The sequence below is a fragment of the Chrysochloris asiatica genome, unplaced genomic scaffold (genome assembly GCF_000296735.1).
Source record: "Chrysochloris asiatica unplaced genomic scaffold, ChrAsi1.0 scaffold00231, whole genome shotgun sequence".
Classification (NCBI taxonomy): domain Eukaryota; kingdom Metazoa; phylum Chordata; class Mammalia; order Afrosoricida; family Chrysochloridae; genus Chrysochloris; species Chrysochloris asiatica.
This window is the reverse complement of record NW_006408749.1, coordinates 3,244,719-3,259,972: the sequence shown is the minus strand read 5'-3', so window position 1 is coordinate 3,259,972 and position 15,254 is coordinate 3,244,719. Positions and strand designations below refer to the sequence as shown.

Sequence of the window (15,254 nt, the reverse complement as noted above, 5' to 3'; positions counted from 1 at the left end):
AGAAAAAGAGGAAGACCCCCAATGAGATGGATCAGCCAGGTGGCATCATTGATGGTGTCAAGTGTGGCAGCGGTAGTGAGGTTGGCCCAGGGTCGGACATTGTTTCATTCTGCTGTGCATGGGGTTGCTGTGAGTCAGTTCTGACTCGATGGCACCTGACAACAACAACAACACCACCTCCAAAGGGCACATTCTGCAAGTCTGCCTCCTGGCCACCAGCTCTTACTCCTTCTTTTCCCATGAATCTAGAGTCCTCAGCTGCTCCCCCTCTCCATGACCCCATCTCTACCTCAGTTTCTGGCATAACTGCTTCTCTGGATAAGGTCCTGCATTCTGCTTGTGCTCTTTTCCCTTGATGGTCCTAGGGTCCTCTGTTTCCAGACTGTAAGATTAACCATTCCCCTGTTTTTGTTATAAAATTTCTACCTTTACAATTGTGATAGTCACAATTAGTCATGATAAAAATTATTCACTATTGAATCATACAAATCTTATCCCCATCTCTTTTCACCAGACCCATCTAGACAAGATGAAAATTATTCAGTGGGGACTCTTATCTTCCCCCCATACTCTTAAACTAAACTCCCTCTTAAAACCTTGTAAGCAAGTCACTTGGTGCCTTTATCGCCCTCTCATTTTAGGTAGCCAATGTCTAAATTGCCCATTCCCTATCTGGACTCTGTTTGCAGAGGGGATAGCATTGATACTTGATGTGATGACCCCTCCCTCTCTGTTGGTATTTAAGTTACTACCTCCATGAGTATAGGTCAGGTTCATAAAATTGTAGCAATTTACCGTTGTTTCCTTTATCAAAAAATTTTTTTTATTTTTTGTAATCTTCCTCTAGTCGAGTTTTGATTATCAAGCCATCGAGGGGCTAGGTCAAATGGGTACTGTCTGCAAATTTGGGTGTTTTTGTGCATCTCCCCTCGCTTGATATCAGCTGAATGCTTCACTCTCAGCTCTAGCCCTCTGTGGCTATGTCCTTGTCCATGGGCTCAAGTGTCCCCACCCAGGTCTCACCACATTTTGGACCAACCAGCCCTTTCTCTTCTCTCTCTCATCTCCTGGTCTACGGAGTCAATGGACTGGGTTTGAACTGAGCCCATTTCTTCATTGCTGCCTTTCCCCCTCTTCCACTCACCAGTAGACCAGTGTGGTCACCAGCAAGCTTTCATGCCTGTTCATGTGTTCCCTTTGAGTTTCAGTCTTACAGGGGAGTTTGTCCTGAAGGAACTTGATTGCTTGCCTTGATGTCTTCCTGGAGAACAGCTTGCTTATTCTTGTGGTAACCAGTCATGCTGACATTTTTGTTTTGGGTTTTTCCTGATGATCTTTCTTTGGAGATTTATCTTCTGTTGCTCTAGTTGTTCCAGGCTGGTCTGCTTCTCTTTTATAGTGGGAATGTCCCACCTCATTAGGTTTGGGATGGGACTCAGGATTCCACCTAAGGCCCTAAACTCTGCAAAGGCTTTGCAAGAGGCCTATTTCACTGGGCAAGTTGTAGAACCCCTTTTAGGTATTCCAATCAGTTATAGTCTGAAGATGGATGTACAAGTTTTCTGTAATCATGTTTCCCAACATTCTTTTCTAGCCCACTCAAGTGTCTATTTTACAATAGTAGGCAAGGGAAATCAATATTCATAAGACAGTCAAGTATTTTAGTATTATTTCCCCTCTTCAAACTATGCCTAGATTCCTATATCACAGAGCCTGTTGTTCCAAGGTTGAGCATGTATCACTATTTACCTCTGTCCCATTAGGCCATGCAAAACTGTCTCAGTGTTCCCCTATCTGTCTTGTTCTTCTGCCTCCTCTCCCTTCTTTTATTGTCCTCCCCAAACCCAAACTAAACCCCCACCCCAACCCCACTGTTGTGGTTACCTTATATTCCATTAACTCTTCCCTTCATTTAAGTCAGTCTGTTTTATCCTGAAATCTATCTGACCTTCTCACCACCTGGATCTGCATATTTAACTTCTTTCACATTGTAATTTTGTTGATCATAGACTGACCTCCCAGATCCTCTGTTCTTATCATTTTATTCTGTTCTTGACTCTTCCATTTGTCGATTGAGTTCAGGGTGATGCTGCCATGTATGTCATTCTGTAGTTGTTATGTGTTCTTGATGGTTCTCAGTCCACAGAACTTCCTTTAGGATGTTTTTCCTAGCAGGGTTGGCTTTGGCAAAATCCCTTAGCTTCTGCCTATCCTGGAATGTTTTGATTACACCATCGTATTTGATTGACAAATTTGCTGGGTAGAGGATTCTTGGGTGGCATTTTTTTTTCCTTTCAGGGTTTTATATATGTCTCCCCATTGCCTTTTTGCCTTCATGGTTTCTGTTGAGAGATCTGAGTTTAATCTGATTTGCTTGCCTTTGTATATTATATTTCTCTTTTCCCTAGTTGCTTTCAGGATTCTGTCCTTATATTTGATTTTGTAGAGCTTGATTGTTATATGTCTTGGTGATTGTTTTTTAGGGTCTATCCTTCCTGGGGTTCATTGAGCTTCTTGAATGCTCATCTTTTCCCTTTTCAAGATGTTAGGGAAATTTTCTTCCAGCAGCTCTTCAACTATCTCCTCTGTGGACTTGTGCGATTCTTCCTGTTCTGGAATGCCGATAATTCTTAAGTTATTCTTCTTCATGTTGTCCAACATGAATCTTGGGCCTTCCTTCTTCAGATTTTTTTAAAAATTGTTTTTGTGCTTGCTCTTCTATCTTAGTAGTGTTGAGAGATTTATCTCGTAGCTTACTAGTTCTGGCTTCTATTTCTTCAGTTCCACTCCATTACCCTTTCAGTGTATTATCAATTTCTGATATTCTATTATTAATCATTTGGACCTCTTTCTGTAGGTTTTGAATTGTTTCCAATTCTTTATCTGTCTAATTTGATTGTTCCTGTAGCACTTTCCTGACTTCTTCCTTATTTTTCTCAACTCCATTTTATGGTGTTTTGATACATTTTATAATAATTTTTCTGAATTCCTTCTCAGGAATTTCCAAAAGCTGCCCATCTTCCAGTATGGCATGTAGGTCTATTTCAAGCTCATTAGCCTCAGTCACTTTATTTTGTTTCTGACGTGTGCTGATATGGTCATCTGCTTCTGGTTTTGGGGCATATTCAGGAATTCATATGAGCTTAATACTTACATGAGTGTATATTTTGATATTTTTTTGTGCTTTCTGATAACCTACAGGTAGATGTGATCAGGAGATGGGCTTCCCTTTTCACTCTTCTTCCTGATAAATTTCAAGATGCTGCTCTTGATCACTGTGACATAACTCAGGATTTAATTTTTGGCCTATTTCCTTTTTAGTCTGTCTGTCCCTCTCCACAATCCCCGCTCAGGCCTTTACCCTAGTGATAAACAGTTCAAGGCCGGCTGTGGCCGTTTTGCACTGCCATTTGGTTTTAAGTGGAAACTGTCACTTTAAATTTTGAGGAGATCTGTACGCATGCATAGTAGAACCCTCCAGGGGTGAGGGTGGGGAGTCAACTCGCTCAGGCACCCCCTCTAGTCACCAGAATGGAGGTGCGCAGATAGTGAGAGACCAATAAACAGATACAAAGAAAAAAGAATGTCCACACTTTTATCTCTGCGATTCTGTCAAGCATCTGTGGCTGCTCTGATCCTTCCCCTGCTTGGTTACACCCAAGATGGCGGCTCCAGGAGCAGCTGAGCGTCTTAAATTAGAAAGCAATGGATTTGTTGCTTCTGCTACAAATTCCCCTAGCTGTAAACCTTCCAACCTTCTAAATGTTCCTTTATTTGTGGTTCAAAGTTCTGGCAACATCCCCTGAGCCTGGTTGGTCTGGTATGCTGTGTTGTTGCTGATGGAGCTACTCACTGCATGTCTACCAGATCCTCCATCTTGTTTGTTATCTCCTTGTCCATACTCTTTAAACACAGATTTCACCTTCTTCTTACTGCATGTGACTGGCAAATTACTGACAAACATAGCTCTTTCATTTTTTAATCTCTGTTTTTCTTGGTTGATTTGAATTTTCTTCCTTTGATTTAGAACTGTGGACTCTATATTCTTAAGTACTTTTCTATCTGCTGCATTAACACCATCACCAGACTGAGAGTTTTTCCTTTTCTGCTCATGTTTCTGTTGAAGTTCTTCTTCTTCTAAATCAGCACATGCTGGAGCACTCTCCATGTTTGACAATGTTTTGTCTACATTAGAAAATTTCTTTGTTTTCATTTTTTTTAATTTTTTTTATTGCAGGTTCTTGCAAATATGGTTTTTTAGTTTGGGATGTAATTTTGTTACCCTTATCCTATTTCCCTTTTTTGGTGGTTTCTTTAGGCACAGGAACATACACAGGTTGAACCCGAGACTCCAAAGAGCTGAACAGGGAAGCCAGCGGATCCATGCTGCCTCTGCTCAGGCACTTACTGTACGAGAGGCTTTTGGCAACTTCACTAATCAGAGAGTCTCCAGTCAGAAGCCCGCAGAAGCTGTAGTCCGGGTTCTCTCCCTGTTTGGTAGTTTTATTTTCCTTCCATTTGCTCTTTACTTTCAGGGCTATTCTGAGTCCAAATGAGCTGCGTGCTCACGTGCAACTCCCCTACACAGGTGACCGTAAATCTTTATATAAGCAGAAAGCCTCATCTTTCTACCACGGTAGCTTCGAGTTGTTCACCTTTTGGTTAGCAGCCCAGCTTGTTATCCACTACTCTACTAGGGCTCCTTATAGATACTTATGTTGTTGTTGTTAAGTGCTGTCAAGTTGGTTCTGCCAATCTTGTGTTTCGAAGTCCAACGTTGATCTTACAGTGCCACACTAATTTTGCTATGCTAGCCCTGGTGTGGCACTCTGTTGATTTGAACCACATGGTTGGCAGTTCAATCTCACTAGCCACTCCTTGGAAACCCCATACAGAGTTACTATGAGCCAGAATCAACTCAACAACAATTAACAGCAACAACATATAACTATAGCACAGCAAAATTATTATTTACTTATATTTATAATAGTTGTTTATTTAAAATAGTTAACATATGCTATGGAATCCTGATGTGGCACTGTAGGTTAAGCGCTGGACTGCTAACCACCAGGCTGGCAGTTCAAACCTACCATTCGCTACATGGAAAACCTATACAGCATTGCTATTAGTTGAAAATGACTCGACAGCACTTAACAAAAAATACATGCTATAAGTATGTTTTAAAATTTATGGTTCTGGAAGGAAAATAGGTGAGATTTTTTTTCAAAATAGGATTAAATTCTAAATAAACGTATTTTTAAAAAATACTTGAAATTCATTTAATTTACAATTTGTGACTTTTAAATATCAGTATTAAGTAATTTTTTGAATAAAGACAAAGATATTATTTTAACTTAAATTATATATAGACTGTCTAGTATACACAAGTTTTTAACAACTATGTTGCTTAAAATTCTTCTATATCAAATAGTATTTGTTTCATTGTTCAAAAAATAAAACTACAGCATAACTTTCAAAACTATTAATTTACTTTAAAAGAGAAAAAGTTTAAGTTGATTTCATAGCTCAATTTCCCTTTACTTGTATTTTAGCAAATATATTGCAGTACATCCTGCTGTAGAACATAATGTGAAGGCTTTTTGGTTACTAATTAATCCAGCCAGGCATGGCATAATTTTGTCTTGTATTTAGGTTTTAGTGTTCTGATGCCAGTTTTTCTTGAGTACCTCATGCATTTCTGACAGCTAAACTTCCAGAGTTAGAAGCAGAGTATATTTAAATGTGGTTTGGGGCCACTTCCCCTAGCTTGTCTTCGCAGGAACATTCCTGGACAGATCCTTTAATGGTCATCTGGTGGTGATGTCACACCCCAAGAGCCTCAGAGACTGTAAGCTTTCATGTCTGCAACGTCTCCTCCCTGCTTTCTGTAGACTCAACATTCGTATGTGATGCATAGCTGCTGCGCCAGTCATAGTTATTAGAGGAGATTTCTTTGTTCTCTATGTTCTATAAAAGGTCACCATGTGGAAATAGACTTTTGGAAACTCATCCTGGTGTCTTTAATGTCACCTGGGTGATCTATGTTCATCTTTGTCTTATTTTTAGTCCTCTTTAAGACTTAATAAAGAGCCTCTATGGCACTGTAGGATAAGCACTGGACTGCAAACTGCAAAGTCAGAGGTTCAAAACCACCAGTCAGTCACTCCTCGGAAATCCTATACAGGGTCATCCTGAGTGGTAACAACAGCAACATCATATTTATATATTTGAAGATGGGGTCTCTTTTCAACCTGTGAACATGACAAGGGACTATTTAACCCAATAATAAAAACAATTATATAATAATAAAAAACAATTACCCATAATGAAAGAGAGCAGAAATAAATGAATTACAGTAAACAGCAACTGACTCTGAATGGACACAATTGCCTTCCCATACACAAAATAGAGTCATGTATGTATATATCACGCAAACCAAGTGAGAAGACAGCTAGAGGAGGAACGATACTAGCATGAGATCAAATTGCCTGAATAAAAGTATTATTAACACATATATTCCTGGTGAGTTTTCTCCCTGGAAGACACTAAATTATATAGTTTCTTAAAGTAGATACAATATTAGAAAACACGTATAAATATTATATAACATAACTGTAGTAGAAAGTACCATGTTTTATTATTTCCAAATCATGAAATAGCAATTGGCACTTGTTGTTGTTGTCAGGTGCCATCAAGTTGGAACCGACTCATAGAGACCCCATGCACAGCAGAATTAAACAATGTCCAATCCTGGGCCAACCCCACCACCGCTGCCACACTTGACGCCATCAATGATGCCACCTGGCTGATCCATCTCATTGGGGGTCTTCCTCTTTTTCTCTGACCCTACATCTTACACAGCATGACATCCTTCTCCAGCGACTGTCTTCTCCTGACAATATGTCCAAAGTATGAGAGATGAAGCTTAGCCATCCTGGCCTCCAAGGAGCACTCTGGCTGCACTTCTTCCAAAATAGATCTATTGGTTCTTTTGGCAGTCCATGGCACTTTTAGAATTCGCCTCCAACACCACAACTCAAAGGCATCAATTCTTCTACGACCTTCCTTATTCACTGTCCAGCTTTCACATCCATATGAGGTTATTGAAAATACCATGGCTTGGGTCAGGCGCACCTTAGTTGTCAAGCTGACATTTCTGCTCTTCAATACTTTAAAAAGTTCCCGTGCAGCAGATTTGCCCAATGCAATACGTCGTCTGATCTCTTGACTGCTGCTGCCACGAGTGTTGATAGTTGATCCAAGAAGAATGAAGTCCTTGACAACTTCAATCTTTTCTCCATTGATAAGAATGTTGTTTATTGGTCCAGTGGTGAGGACTTTTGTTTTCCTGACATTGAGATGCAACCCATACCGAAGGCTGTGCTCTTTGATCTTCATCAGTAAATGTTTCAAGTCCTCTTCACTTTCAGCAAGCAAGGTTGTATCATCTGCATATCACAGGTTGTTAATGAGTCTTCCTCCAATCCTGATGCCACGTTTTTCTTCATAGAACCCAGCTTCTCATATTATTTGCTCAACACACAGGTTGAATAAGTATGGTGAAAGAACACAACCTTGTAGCATACCTTTCCCAATTTTAAAACATTCAGTGTTCCCATGCTCTGTTCGAACAATTGCTTCTTGGTCCAGGTACAGATTCCTCAGAAGTACAATTAAGTGTTCTGTAATACTCAATGTTGTCCATAGCTTGTCATGATCCACACAATCAAAAGCCTTTGCATAGTCAATAAAGCATAGGTAAACATCCTTCTGATATTCTCTGCTTTCAGCCAAGATTCACCGGACATCAGCAATGATATATCTGGAAGTTCTCTGTCAATGTATGATTGTAGCCATTTCTGTATTACCTTTAGCAAAACTTTACTCGCTTGAGATATCAAAGAGATTGTCTGATGATTTCCGCATTCTGTTGGGTCACCTCTCTTTGGAATGGGCACAAATATGGATCTCTTCCAATCAGTTGGCCAGATAGTTGTCTTCCAAATTTCTTGGCAGAGATGAGTGAGTGCCTCTTGTGCTGCCTCGCTTTCTTGAAAGATTTTTGAAAGTTTTCACTGAAAACTCTATGAATAGCAGAGAATTGGCACTCATATGACATTAAGTGCTGTTGAATTGACTCCAACTCATAGTGACCCTGTCTAGGGATTCCAAAGCAGTTTGTGGGTTTGAACTGACGACCTTTCAGTTAGCAGTCCAGTGCTTATTATTCATCTTTAATTCTTACATTTCACATTCATTTTATTCATATATATTTAAAGGTATCTTATTTGTTATTTAGAGAGCTCTGGTAGCATAGTGGTTTTATGAGTCAAGCTGCTAACCTTAAGGTCAGCAGTTCGAAACTACCAGCCATTTTGTATGAGAAAGAAAAGGCTTTCTGCTCCCGTAAAGATTTACAGCCTCAGAAACCCCATGCAGGGTCGCTATGAGTCGGAACCAGCACTACAGCATACCACCACCACCATTAGTTATTTCACTTTATACTTTATTCCTTTACAGTAATTATTTTAAATGAAAAGAAATCTATTAGATGTTTATATATCTCAAAAATCTGCCAGCTGTTGAAAATGAACCCAGAATGAATGGGGACACCGGATTAAATGGGAATCTAATATTAAATAATAAATCTGATCAATAATAATTCACGTATAATTCTTCATTGAAAATTAGCCAATCTTGGTAAGTAATTAAGTTGATTGTTATTTTGTTCATATTGCTGCACAGCAAGGGCAACCATGCCATGTAGTGACTCATAGTTCCTCTTTTTCACCTCTAGGCAACCTGCCTGTGCTATGTTGTTAAGTGCCATTGAATCAGAAATGAATTATAGTGACCCTGTACTGGGTTTCCGAGGAGCAACTGGTGGTTTTGAACCTCAGACCTTGCAGTTAGCAGTCTAGAGCTTGTTCCACAGGGCCACACTAGGACTCCAGCATTAGCCAGTGTTAATTTGTGGTAAACCAGGCCTCTCTGCAGTCCATCAAATAGAAACCACATGCTAGAATGACTGCAGGACATTCTAAGTAATTAAGAGCATTCTGAAATCCCTCAAAACAGTTCGTAGTTTTTGGCGACCATTCTAGGGATGCATCATGAAGATTCCACATTCTTACAGGAAACTGAAGCTTTCTACCTGCTGCACCCTTAATACATGAAAACAAGTATGTGAGCACCTCATTATAGCTCAATATGATCAGCCAAAATCAGGCCTGGGGCCAACTGTGAAACAGACATCAATTTCTCACAAGCAATTTCAGGCTGAAACTGAAGAAAATTAAAGCAAGTTCACAAGAGCCAAAATTTGACCTTGAACATATCCTACCTGAATTTAAAGTTACTCCAAAAATATAACATAAATCATGCTAGAATGGATAAGAAGATGGGGTCTTATTTCTTATCTAGAATCTCTCTCTCTCTCTCTCTCTTTTTTTTTTTTACATATTAAAATCTGATTGTAGTTTGTATTAAGGAGCATCTTTTTTTTACATTGTAGTCTGGGTGAAAGTTTACAGAGCACAATAATTTCTCATTCAACAATTTGTTTTAAACATGCTAATCTACAAAAACTAAAAGACATTAAAACCAGTTTAGATACAGCAAATCTAGAAAAGACCTGCCGTCTATACTACACTGTGGGATAAAATATGTGTTTTAAAGAGATATCTGTGTACGTATTTATTTTAATAATTAAAAGTTTACTAAATCCCATTCAGCCAAGTGTGTTAGATACATATCTTGTTTATGTTCACAATAATCCTAAAAGGTCAGCACTGTTATCAACACCATTTTACAGAAGAGGAAATTTAGGATTGTTGTTGTTGTTGTTACGTGCAGTCAAGTTGATTCCAACTCAAAGTGACCTTATGCGCAACAGAAACAAATACTGCCCAGTCCTGCACATCCTCACAATCGTGTTAAGCTTGATCCCGTTGCTGCTGCCACTGTGTCAATCGATCTAGTTAGGAGTTTTATGCCTTTTCACTGACCTTCCACTTTACCTAGCATGATGTCCTTCTCTAGGGACTGGTCCCTCTTGACAACATGACTGAGACTTAAGTCTCGCCATCCTGGCTTCCAAGGAGCATTCTGGTTGTATTTCTTCTAAACATCCATGGTACTTTTAGTATTCTTCTCCAACACCATAACTCAAATGCATCAATTCTATGATCTTCCTTATTCACTGTCCTACTTTCACATGCATATAAGGCAATTAAAAATACCATGGCTTGAGTCAGGTGTGCTTTAATCCTCAAACTGACATCTTTGCTTTTGAACACTTTACATAGGTCTTGTGCTGCACGTTTTCTTGATGCAATATGTTGTTTGATTTCGTGACTGCTGCTTATATGAGTGCTGATGGTGGAGCCAAGCAAAATGAAGTCTTTGACAAATTCAAGCTTCTCTCCATTTTTATGGATGTTATTGGTCCAGTGGTGAGAAATTTTTTTTTTCTTTACATTGAAGTGCAATCCATACGGATGGCTGTAGCCTTTGATCTTTATCATATTTTTAAAGTCCTCTTCACTTTCAGCAAGCAAGGTTGTATCATGTGCAGATCGCAGGTTGTTAATCAGTCTTACAACAATCCTAATACCACATTCTTTTTCATATAATCCAGCTTCTTGAATTATTTGCTCAGCATACAGACTGAATATGTATGGTGAAAGAATATAACCCTGGCACACACCTTTCCTGATTTTAAACCATTCAGTGTCCCCTTGCTTTTTCCAGTGACTGCTTCTTGGTCTATGAACAGGTTCCTTGTGTGCACAATTAAGTGTTCTGTAATACTCCTACACCTTAATGTGGTCCATAGCTTATCGTGATGCACATAGTCGAAAGTCTTTGCATAGTAAATAAAGTACAGGTAAACATCTTTCTGGTATTCTATGCTTCCAGACAAGGTCCATCTGACATCAGCAGTGATATCCCTTGTTCCACATCCTTGTCTGAGTCCAGCTTGAACCTCTGACAGTTCCCTGTCAAAATGTAATGTTGCAGCCATTTTTTAATTATCTTGAGTAAAATGTTACTTGCATATGATATTAATGATATTATCCAATGATTTCTGCATTCCATTTGGTAACCTATCTTTGGAATGGGCAAAAATATGGATCTCTTCCAATCAATTTTCCACGTAGCTGTCTTCCAGATTTTTTGGCATAGTTGAGTTAGTGCCTCCAGTGCTGCCTCAGTTTGTTGAAAGATTTCTATTTGTATCCCATAAATTACCAGAGCCTTGTTTTTTGCCAAGGCCTTTAGTGCAGTTTAGACATCTTCCTTCTGTACTATTGGCTCTCGATCTTATTCTACCTCTTGAAATGGTTGAACATCAATCATTTGTTTTTTGTACAGTGACTTTGTGTATTCCATTTCCATCTTTTTTTGTTGCTTTCTGCATCATTCAATATTTTGTCCAAAGAATCCTTCAGTATTTCAAGTCAAGGTTTGAATTTTTTTCCTAAATTCTTTCAACTTGAGAAATGCTGAGTATGTTCTTCCCTTTTGGTTGTCTAGCTCCAGGCCTTTGCATATTTCATTGTAATATTTAACTTTGTCTTCTCTAGCTGCCCTTTGAAATTTTCTGTTTAATTCTTTTACCTCCTCGTTTTTTCCATTTGCTTTAGCATCTCTACGCTGGAGAGCAAGTTTCAGAGTCTCTTCTGACATCCATTTTGGTCTTTTCTTTCTTTCTTGCCTACTTAATAAGCTTTTGCTTTCTTCCTGTATCATGCTCTTGATGTCATACCAGAACTCTTCTGGTCTTTGGTCATTAGTGTCTAATTTGCTAAATCTGTTCTTGAGATGATCTCTAAATTCAGGTAGGAAATGTCCAAGGTCATATGTTGGCTCTTGTTTACATTTTCATCAGCTTCATCCTGAACTTGTGCAAGAGCACTTGATGGTGTCTTCAACAGTCTGCCCCTGGCCTTGTTTTGGCTGATTATATGGACTTTTTCCACTGTACCTTCCTACAGATGTAGTCATTTTGGTTTCTGTGTGTTCCATCTGGATTTGGTGAAGTCCATCTGAATAATCTTCTTTTAGGTTGTTTAAAAAAGGTATTTGCAATGAAGAAAACATTGTTCTTGCAAAATTCTACCTTGCGATCTCCAGCATCATTTCTGTCACCAAGACCATATTTTCCAAATAATAATCCTTCCTCTTTGTTTACAACCTTTGCATTTCAATCACCAATAATTACCAATACATATTGATTGAATATTTGATCAATTTTAGATTGAAGAAGCTGGTAGAAGTCTTCAGTTTCATCATACTGGCTTTAGTGCTTGGTAAGTAAATTTGAATAATAATGATAGTAACTGGCCTTCCTTGTATATGTATGGATATTATCCTATCATAGACAGCATTATACTTCAAAATAGATATTGAAATATTCTTTTTGATGACGACTGTAACACCATTCCTCTTCAATTTGTCAGTTGTGGCACTGTAAACCAAGTGATTATCAGATTCAAAATGACCAATACCAAACAATTTCAACTCAATAATGCCTGGGATATTGATATTTATGCATTCTATTTCATTTTGACACCTTCCAATTTTCCTTTTTGCTAAAGGTAATACAGAAATGGCTACAAGCATACATTGACAGAGAACTTCCAGAGGTTCAAGCCGGATTCAGAAGAGGCCATGTAATGAAGGATATCATTGCTGATGTCTGATGGATCTTGGCTTAAAACAGAGAATATGTTTACCTGTGCTTTATTGACTACGCAAAGGCTTTCGATTGTGTAGATCATGACAAGCTGTGGACAACATTGTGGAGTATGAGTATTCCGGGACACTTAATTGTGCTCATGAGGAATCTATACCTGGACCAGGAGGCAGTTGTTCGAACAGAACATGGGAACACTGGATGGTTTAGAATTTAAAAAGGTGTACAACAAGGTTCAACCTGTATACTGAGCAAATAATCTGAGAAGCTGGGTTCTATGAAGAAAAACGTGGCATCAGGATTAAAAGAAGACTCATTAACAACCAGCACTATGCAGATGATACAACCTTGCTTGCTGAAAGTGAAGAGGACTTTAAATATTTACTGATGAACATCAAAGAGCACAGCCTTCAGTATGGATTACATCTCAATGTCAAGAAAACAAAAATCCTCACCACTGGACCAATAAACAACATTCTTATCAACGGAGAAAAGATTGAAGTTGTCAAGGACTTTATTCTTCTTGGATCAACTATCAACACTCAAGGAAGCAACAGTCAAGAAATCAAATGACATATTGCATTGGGAAATCTGCTGCACAAGACCTTTTTAAAATGTTGAAGAGCAAAGATGTCAGCTTGAGGACTAAGGTGCGCCTGACCCCAGCCATGGTATTTTCAATAACCTCATATGCATGTGAAAGCTGGACAGTGAATAAGGAAGACTGTAGAAGAATTGATGCTTTTGAGTTATGGTATTGAAGGAGAATATTTAAAGTGCCATGGGCTGCCAAAAGAACCAATAAATCCATTTTGGACAAAGTGCAGCCAGAGTGCTCCTTGGAGGCCAAAATGGCCAAACTTCGTTTCTCATACTTTGGACATATTGTCAGGAGAGACCAGTCACTGAAGAAGGATATCATGTGTTTGTTAACCATTTGTAGTTCTTCTTTGATGAAATGTCTGTTCAATTCCTTTGCTTATTTTTGATTGGGTTGTTTGTCCTTTTGTTCAGTTATTGGTGTCGTGGTGTGGCGCTGTAGGAGAAGCACTGGACCACTAGCCACAAGATCGGTGGTTCAAACCTACCAGCTGATCCTTGGAAATCCTATACAGGGTTGTTGTAAGTCAGAACCAATTTGAAGTTATTTAACAACATCATCATCAAGGAACACTTAATATATTCTGGGTAATAATCTCTTATTCTCTCCTAGACCTTATATTGTTAATGTACCATTATTGTTCAGTGAAAATTTGCTAAATTAAAAAGAATCATATTTTTATTCTTTTAAATCTGAAGCTTTAGATCTCAGTGACAAAAACTAGGTACTCATTCAGTACCCATCTTATGATGGGCACTTACTAAATGTTTAAAAAATATATGTATTTTCTAAAAGTGGCAGTATTTCCTCCCCGAAAAGAGGGGGTTGTTTTGCTTATAAAGATAAATGTTATTAGCTTTTAGTTGGAGAAAGCCCACCAGATGGCAACCTCATCTGCATGTAACACATGATATGTAATTCTCTGCAACCCATTACAGATCCCTCAGGCCCAATACTCCCTGATTAGTAGCTGATTTCTATAGTGATCATAGTTAATGCATACTAGGTAGTCTCTTGGAAGTTATTGTTGGGAAGTGGGGGATGTGCACAATAGAGACTACATTTAGCTCCAGGTGTAAAATCTTTTTAATAGCATTCTTCTGTTTTTAAAATTAATATTGAAAAAAATAATAGTATCTGTTTCCAGTGCTACATTCTAAACATATTTCTGATCTGAAGGTAAAGGGAACCAGTATATGATGCTGTAGATAGTATTATTTCTTCATGGATCACAAGTTGTTCTAGTTGAATTGCTTTTACCTAACTAATCCCCACCTGGTAGTTAGCTGGTTTATTCCTTAAAGAGCAAACTGCCTCCCTTATTTCTAAAGCTGATAGTATTCTGAGAGTACTGCTGGGATATTTTACATGTCCCTTATTGTTTTCTGTTTATAAACAACCTGCCCTTAGGTACTAATTAGTTGGAGGATACTGCATATACTTAGCAAATACTGTTGTGTTTTTTCCACACAAATAAAATCTGCATTCAAGAAAAAGTCCTTGATGGTTGGTTACATGAGTTGCATACTTCTGAAAGTATGCCTGATAATAAATATTCCAGGAAAGGAAAAAAATGGATTTGTTGACATTTTCATGTCTGAATTGATAGAGCTTTAATTACACTTGGTGTTTCATCAATAAATCTGTTTCTGAAGTGGCATATTTCACCTAGTAAAATACAGCTGTGTAAGACATCTGTTTAAGTTAAATATCTATAATGCCTAACAGATTACCTGTTTTTTTATGAGTGTAATTAACTTTTTTGTATCTGTATATTTTCCAAAATATCTATGATAACTTGAAAAATATGTTGTTGCTTTTTCTGTATTAGACTTCTAGGTTTTTTGTTGTTGTTTTTTAAGTTTTTATTGTGACTTGAGTGATAGTTTACATGGGAGAACAGCAGTTTTGCACTCATTTGTCCCTTCCATGCATCATCATTCAACAGTATTT

At 38.3% G+C, this 15,254-nt stretch overlaps 1 pseudogene; it reads right to left on the bottom strand.

Annotated features, from left to right (window-relative positions):
• LOC102822141 overlaps positions 1-4,385 on the bottom strand; it is a 6,349-nt pseudogene extending 1,964 nt beyond the window's left edge.
• Between the last annotated feature and the right edge of the window lie 10,869 nt (positions 4,386-15,254).